Below are 8,294 nucleotides of genomic sequence, written 5' to 3'. Positions count from 1 at the left end.
TTGGCTTGTGTGACAATTAACCCGTGTCATTATCTCTTGCACAGCCTGAAATAAGTTTTGGCGTAAGGGAAGGAAATTATGACTCGCCCACCCGCACCTGCCTTGTGCTCCCAGACACCTAAGGACCTTACCACCGCTGTGAGAAATTGACGGGCGTAGACTGCTGCATGGCGATGATGTATTCGCGTCGTTCCTGCTGTTTTCCTCTTTTGCTAGGTGATGCAATTGGTGTGCCAACACCTCCAGATGCAGTTCCTGCAGGAAGTGGGCATTCAGGACATGTTCGTTTTGCCTGCGACGAATGAGTTTGTCCGAACACACAGGGAAGTCAGCCTGTTCATCGAGGTGCGTTTCCCATGTTTATTTCACTCGATTGGTCGTCTGTTTGCAAGGTCATGCTGTGCCCAGAGGTCACCCACTGAGTTTTTTTTTTACGGCAACATTACCGTCACTTGGGTTTGGCGATCGATTCAATGGGGCAAAAATATTTGTAAGAAGCGTAAACATGGCAACGTGATCATTGTCAGACCACGGAGGACCTTCAGAATGCCGAGTATGATCTTTAAATTGATCCTGGACTCGTTCGGTGGATATTTGAACAATTTGAATATTGGGGCGATATTGTCCTGCTACGGGTCTGAGTGAGAAGTCTCCCAGCGGTTTTTTGAGTCCATAATCGAGATTTTTGGGTTAGAGCACGTAAACATGCACTCAATGATACACTAAATATGCACTATTTATTTATATATACAGTGAGGGAAAAAAGTATTTGATCCCCTGCTGATTTTGTACGTTTGCCCACTGACAAAGAAATTATCAGTCTATAATTTTAATGGTAGGTTTATTTGAACAGTGAGAGACAATAACAACAACAAAATCCAGAAAAACGCATGTAAATAATGTTATAAATTGATTTGCATTTTAATGAGGGAAAAAAGTATTTGACCCCTCTGCAAAACATGACTTAGTACTTGGTGGCAAAACCTTTGTTGGCAATCACAGAGGTCAGACGTTTCTTGTAGTTGGCCACCAGGTTTGCACACATCTCAGGTGGGATTTTGTCCCACTCCTCTTTGCAGATCTTCTCCAAGTCATTAAGGTTTCGAGGCTGACGTTTGGCAACTCGAACCTTCAGCTCCCTCCACAGATTTTCTATGGAATTAAGGTCTGGAGACTGGCTAGGCCACGCCAGGACCTTAATGGGCTTCTTCTTGAGCCACCCCTTTGTTGCCTTGGCCATGTGTTTTGGGTCATTGTCATGCTGGAATACCCATCCATGACCGACCCATTTTCAATGCCCTGGCTGAGAGAAGGAGGTTCTCACCCAAGATTTGACGGTACATGGCTCTGTCCATCGTCCCTTTGATGCGGTGAAGTTGTCCTGTCCCCTTAGCAGAAAAACACCCCCAAAGCATTATGTTTCCACCTCCATGTTTGACGGTGGGGATGGTGTTCTTGGGGTCATAGGCAGCATTCCTCCTCCTCCAAACACGGCGAGTTGAATCATTCAGATGTTCATTGGCAAACTTCAGACGGGCATGTATATGTGCTTTCTTGAGCAGGGGGACCTTGCGGGCGTTGCAGGATTTCAGTCCTTCACGGCGTAGTGTGTTACCAATTGTTTTCTTGGTGACTGTGGTCCCAGCTGCCTTGAGATCATTGACAAGATCCTCCTGTGTAGTTCTGGGCTGATTCCTCACCGTTCTCATGATCATTGCAACTCCACGAGGTGAGATCTTGCATGGAGCCCCAGGCCGAAGGAGATTGACAGTTCTTTTGTGTTTCTTCCATTTGTGAATAATCAAACTAACTGTTGTCACCTTCTCACCAAGCTGCTTGGCAATGGTATTGTAGCCCATTCCAGCCTTGTGTAGGTCTACAATCTTGTCCCTGACTTCCTTGGAGAGCTCTTTGGTCTTGGCCATGGTGGAGAGTTTGGAATCTGATTGATTGATTGCATCTGTGGACAGGTGTCTTTTATACAGGTAACAAGTTGAGATTAGGAGCACTCCCTTTAAGAGTGTGCTCCTAATCTCAGCTCGTTACCTGTATAAAAGAAACCTGGGAGCCAGAAATCTTTCTGATTGAGAGGGGGTCAAATATATAACATTTTTGACATGCGTTTTTCTGGATTCTTGTTGTTGTTATTCTGTCTCTCACTGTTCAAAAAAACCTACCATTAAAATTATAGACTGATAATTTTTTTGTCAGTGGGCAAACGTACAAAATCAGCAGGGGATCAAATACTTTTTTCCCTCAATGTATGCTAAATTCTTCTGTTGATATGTAAACTGTGACTTTAACATAGCCACTTCCGTGACCAGTTACATGCTAATTCGTCACATTAACATTATGCTAATCTCCCAGTTTAATGCTAATTTCTGACTTTAACATCCTGCTAATCTCTCACATTAACATAGCTACTTCAATGCTAAATCCTTCTGTTGATATGTAAACTCCTTTGTCAAGGCGCTCTGCTCCTCCCACCCAGCTTAAAATATGCTGCCAAGCTTAGCAGTGTTCATTGGAGCGCCGTCTTTCCGACAGCTCTGTTTCTTCACCTGAGGACGGCTGCTTGTGTTGTGGCCAAAACGTCGTGATAATTTTATTGTATTATGTTTTATTGTTATTTTATTATTTCCCTTTTACGTGACTTTACCGAAAAAAACCAAGAAGATGAATCCCTGCAGTCACGAAAGCTTTAAATCGAAATCAACACACGTGGTACGAAACAAGTATCGTATGTTATAAGAATAATATAAACATGTAATATTCACGGCAATGGCAGTGTTGTTCAGCGTGCCCTGCTGTGGAAGCCAGCCACATGAGTTTGATAACCAGTCATGCCTAGTATCAGTGGAAAGCAAAATCTGAACTGGTTCAATGCTTCGCTGATACTGAGCAGTGTGGAGTACTAATACGTTAACCCGATGATACATTATTATTTGGCAATGCTGTTGCTGCGTTGGCAGTGGTGCCCAAGAACAATTAACTAAAAAGCTCAACACATTAGTCAGTAATGTTGTGGCCTCAATAGACACGACATTACATGCAACGTTTCGGGCCATGGTCCGTCTCCCGTTTGTACAATGAAAAAGGGCCATTGCCCAAAAGTCTACATTTTTCCATATTTATTTAATTTTAAGGTCATTGTTATTGACGAACAGATTTTGGTAAGAAAGGTCCTGTTACTATGATGAATGTATCCTATAGACAAACATACAAATTCATCACAGGGTTGCCTAAAGCTCGCCAATAGAAAATAATGCCGATTAAGTTGTGGGCACCCGACATTCACTTGCCCTGCGGCCACTCCCTCAATGACACGAGTCGCATCGACTCAGGGTCCAGCGGGTAGTTCCACGACTCGGTGGTCCAGGAGAGTGGCACGAGCGATGCGGGCATCAGCTGGGCGCCACAGGGGCAGCCACGCTTCGAGTCACTCGCACAGCTCCCTGTTCAGCACGACGTGAACGCATTGCCAGCCTTCTGATCTATGTGGCTTTTCCGAATGAAGCAAATTGTCACTGATAATTTAGCACATTTGCTATGCTATTTAAAAAATATATAGCGATTCATTTTATATAGCGTCGTTCATGATAGTTGCATCTCAGAATTGCTGAGGAGCCAAAGACCAAGCTGGAATATTGCAAGGGAGGTGAGCCTGCGCCAACAATTGCCCTGCATTTCTATATATGTTCAGATGTTGCCAGCCAATTAGTGAGTGTGTATATATGTGGAAGGAAACTGGAGCACACAGATAAGTCACTGCTGAGTGCATTAATCACCCTTTGTGAAATTTGTTTGTTTTTAAGTAAGAGGAGAGCGGAGTTTTAATGCCATGTCCTGAATGGGCCTTCCACAACAAAGTCCTCATTCAGGATCCCAGTCCCACAACATTTCAAGCCTGCCTCTCAGTTCTACTGCTCTTTGCACTGAACATTTAAACCTACTTATTGGGCCTTCTGATATGCCTTCTTTGGTATCATGACATGCCATTTCCTATACTGGCTCATTGTAATCATCGCTCCATCATGCCTCCTTGTCAGTCAGTAAACTTCTAACATTGGTGTCGTGTGTGTCTGTTGCAGGGATACTCTGGGGGGCCCTTTGTTTGCCAGGACTCAAACGGCCGCTGGTTCCTTTCTGGAATCACCAGCTGGGGCGTTGGCTGTGCACGGGCTTACCAGCCAGGTGTCTAGCGCACAGTCGCCAAGTTCATGGACTGGATTCACCAGAACATGCAGTAGTCTCTTACACATTTCTGCACAAGCAGAATACTATAGATCAGGGATATAAATATTATGGGAACTATACATCAAAATAATTAATTAAGGCAATAAATCTATTTTTCAAAAACTGATTTAAAGTTAATGTTAAAAGGTTAATTTAATGAGCTGAATACTATATTTTAACTGCACCATAATGCAAAAAAGATTTCCAAGTGAACACGGATTTTGGGTCAAATCAGAAAAGTATTTTTTTACATGCGTTGTCAATAGCGTTTTTATCTTTTGGGTTTGCCACACATGTCAACGGGCCTGGCAAAGCAAACATGAGCATGATGTTGGCATTGGCAGGAGATGAAGACAGAGCTTGATATTTTTCAATGTTGCTTAATTCTTTCAAAACTGACACAATGGACAATGAATGCACTGTCTAAATATTTGGCCCAACTTGGTTATACATGATAGCAAAGTGCGTGTTGTCCAAACTATGTATGATACATTTATATTCTTGTTATATTTTGACCTGGGTCATCAACTCGCATCTCCCATACATTAATTGCCATGGATGTTGAGCAGTAGGGGTACTCGGAGGGGGTCTATTGGCCTTCTAGGGGACCACTGCAATGATCGGGGCATCCAGAAGGGATGATGGGTTCCACAGGGAGAACGTCCTTCACAGAGGTTGTCTTAGAGCAGGGGTCGGGAACCTATGGCTCGCGAGCCAGATGTGGCTCTTTTGATGATTGCATATGGCTCGCAGATAAAACAAAATATTCTCACTTGTTTTAATCCATCCATCGATTTTTCACTGCGCATGTCCTGTTCAGGGCTGCAGGAGCAATTGTCCATTATTTTAATTGGATGATACTGGCCTACGTTTGCCGTTGCTGGGTAAAACAGGTAAACGCCCCCTTTTGAATCAGTCTGAGACTGCGTCTGCTCGGTCATTAGCTCAAAGCTAACCCTTCGACGAAGAAGATGGCGAAAAGAAAAAAAGACGACGAGTATCGTACATTTCAGGACGAATGGACCGAAGAATTCGCCTTTGTGGAGAGAGCGGGTTCTGCGGTGTGTCTAATTTGCAATGACAAAATTACATCGTTGAAACGGTCGAATGTAAAGCGGCACTTCGACACGCGCCACGCTACCTTTGCATCAAAATACCCTGCGGGAGACAGCAGAAAGAAAGCGTGCCAAGAGCTTCTGAGCAGGGTGCAAGCTAGCCAGCAGCAACTCCGCGTATGGACCCGGCAAGGTGACTATAATTCGGCTAGCTTTGCTGGTTCTTTAGCAATAGTGAGGAACGGAAAACCATTCACAGATGGCGAGTATGCTAAAACGTTCATGCTGGATGTAGCCAATGAACTTTTTGATGATCTTCCGAACAAAGACAAGATAATCAAACGGATACAAGACATGCCTCTGTCGGCAAGAACTGTTCATGATCGTACCATCGTGATGGCAAACAAAGTGGAGGAAACGCAAGTGAAGGACATAAATGCAGCGCCGTTCTTTTCTCTGGCTTTGGATGAGTCAACAGACGTGAGCCATTTGTCGCAGTTCAGCGTGATTGCAAGATATGCTGTTGGTGACACACTGCGCGAAGAAAGTCTTGCTGTTCTGCCATTAAAAGGGTCCACAAGAGGTGAGGATTTATTCAAGTCTTTCATGGAGTTTGCTCAAGAAAAAAGTCTACCTATGGATAAACTTCTCTCAGTGTGTACTGATGGTGCTCCGTGTATGGTGGGGAAAAACAAAGGATTTGTGGCGCTTCTCCGTGAACATGAAAATAGACCCATCTTAAGTTTCCATTGCATTATACACCAGGAGGCACTTTGTGCTCAGATGTGTGACAGGCAGTTTGGCGAAGTGATGTCGCTGGTCATTCGTGTGATCAACTTTATTGTTGCCCGAGCCTTAAATGATCGCCAGTTTAAAACACTGCTGGATGAAGTTGTAAATAACTATCCTGGTCTGCTTTTGCACAGCAATGTGCGTTGGTTGTCAAGAGGGAAGGTGCTTAGCCGTTTTGCGGCTTGCCTGAACGAAATCCGGACTTTCCTTGAAATGAAAGGCGTCGGGCATCCTGAGCTAGCCGACACCGAGTGGCTCCTCAAGTTTTACTATCTCGTAGATCTGACTGAACATCTGAACCAGCTCAACGTGAAAATGCAAGGCATTGGAAATACAGTGTTATCCCTTCAACAAGCTGTATTTGCTTTTGAAAACAAGCTGGAGCTTTTCATCACGGATCTTGAAACAGGTCGTTTACTACATTTTGAAAAACTGAGCCAATTTAAAGATGCATGCACAGCAAGTGAGCCCATTCAAAACCTTGATCTCCACCAGCTAGCTGGCTGCACATCCAGTCTCCTACAGTCCTTCAAAGCACGCTTTGGAGAATTTCGTGAGCACACTCGTCTTTTTAAGTTCATCACCCATCCAAACGAGTGTTCACTGAACACAGCCGACCTGAATTACATCCCTGGTGTCTCCGTCAGAGATTTTGAAGCAGAAGTGGCTGACCTGAAGGCCTCAGACATGTGGGTGAATAAGTTCAAGTCACTGAATGAAGATTTGGAAAGAATCACACGACAGAAAGCGGAGTTGGCGAGCAAGCACATGTGGACAGAAATGAAAAAACTCCAACCCGAAGACCAGCTGATTCTCAAAACTTGGAACGCGCTTCCTGTCACATACCACACACTGCAGCGTGTGAGTATTGCTGTATTGACCATGTTTGGATCTACGTATGCATGTGAGCAGTCATTCTCACATCTTAAAAACATCAAGTCCAACCTACGATCACGTTTAACGGATGAAAGCCTCAACGCTTGCATGAAGCTTAACCTCACCAAGTACCAACCCGACTACAAAGTACCAACCCGACTACAAAGACATCAGCAAATCCATGCAGCACCAGAAGTCGCATTAATGGTGAGTGTTATAACAACATTATTTAAAAGAATAAATTCAGAGGCTTATTATACTGACATTTAGTTGAATTCACTTTTAAAATATATTATATGGCTCTCACTGAAATAAATTTCCAAATTTTTTGCTTTCATGGCTCTCTTAGTCAAAAAGGTTCCCGACCCCTGTCTTAGAGTATGTCCATGGCAAGGTTATTGGTGATTACCTTCACCTCCCCCGGTCAACACAGTAAATGTGAGTTTGTGAGTTTTGCTTTACTAACAACATGAAAACAAGACTGGCTTGCACAAGGAGCCTGCAAAAAAATTAATTTAGAAAACCTCATGAAATGTGATGCATGGCACTTATCTGAGACGCCCCTTATCTGAGACGCCCCTGTGCAAATGGCGTGATATCAAAACCATTATTAGCATAGTGAACTACATGACGTGTGTAAGAAAACTATATAAACATCTATTGGAAACATTTCATGAAAATATGTACAAAAATGAACACGTTAATAGTGTTTCATGGTATTCCAAAAATCATATTTAGCATATTTGATTGGTTAAGATGGTTTACTCGTTGGGATGATAAATGGCAATGATCCTTCATCATGTAAAAGACTGTAAGCTGCTTTCAAAAATACATATTTTTTGAAGATCGTATTCACACTCTGCAACAGTCTATTTTCCACATCAAACCATAATGTGTCTGTCGACTGCAATTGGAAATTGATGCATGCTCAGTTGCAATCGGTTGAATAAACATTGAAATGTGTCACATGTTCGTTTCTGGGTGGCTTTTGCTTGAGATTAGGGATCTTGTGAAAAAAGTTATAAGACTTTATATGAAAACCTCCTCCACAGAGGCCGATTTTGACACTGTTGGTACAAGTCATCAAAGTCCAATTAGCTCCATCCACATCCTTCTGTACCACATAATTCCATCTCTGTTCTAGCCTATGACACATCCATTTAGCCCCATGCAGCCAAACAAGCTGTATCATGGGACCTTTTTCCAGAATCAAAGTATGAAAAATAATAAAAGGTTTTACCCTTTCTGGCAGTAAAGCTGGAAGTTGTGTTAAGATGTTCAAACACCAAATAGAAACCTGTTGCAAGGAATCAAGTTACTGCATTAACCACACAC

General features: G+C 43.2%; 1 long non-coding RNA gene across 1 annotated transcript; it reads left to right on the top strand.

Annotated features, from left to right (window-relative positions):
• The first annotated feature begins 289 nt into the window (after window positions 1-289).
• LOC142915343 (uncharacterized) lies at window positions 290-4,921 on the top strand. The gene is made up of 3 exons (XR_012935905.1): window positions 290-345; window positions 2,674-2,724; window positions 4,092-4,921. It is a non-coding gene; the product is annotated as an uncharacterized LOC142915343 (long non-coding RNA).
• Window positions 4,922-8,294: the final 3,373 nt, after the last annotated feature.

The sequence above is a fragment of the Petromyzon marinus genome, unplaced genomic scaffold (genome assembly GCF_048934315.1).
Source record: "Petromyzon marinus isolate PM22_M1 ecotype Great Lakes invasive population unplaced genomic scaffold, UKy_Petmar_22M1.pri1.0 PM_G_Scaffold_3, whole genome shotgun sequence".
Lineage (NCBI taxonomy): Eukaryota > Metazoa > Chordata > Hyperoartia > Petromyzontiformes > Petromyzontidae > Petromyzon > Petromyzon marinus.
This window is presented reverse-complemented; position numbering and strand designations above follow the sequence as displayed.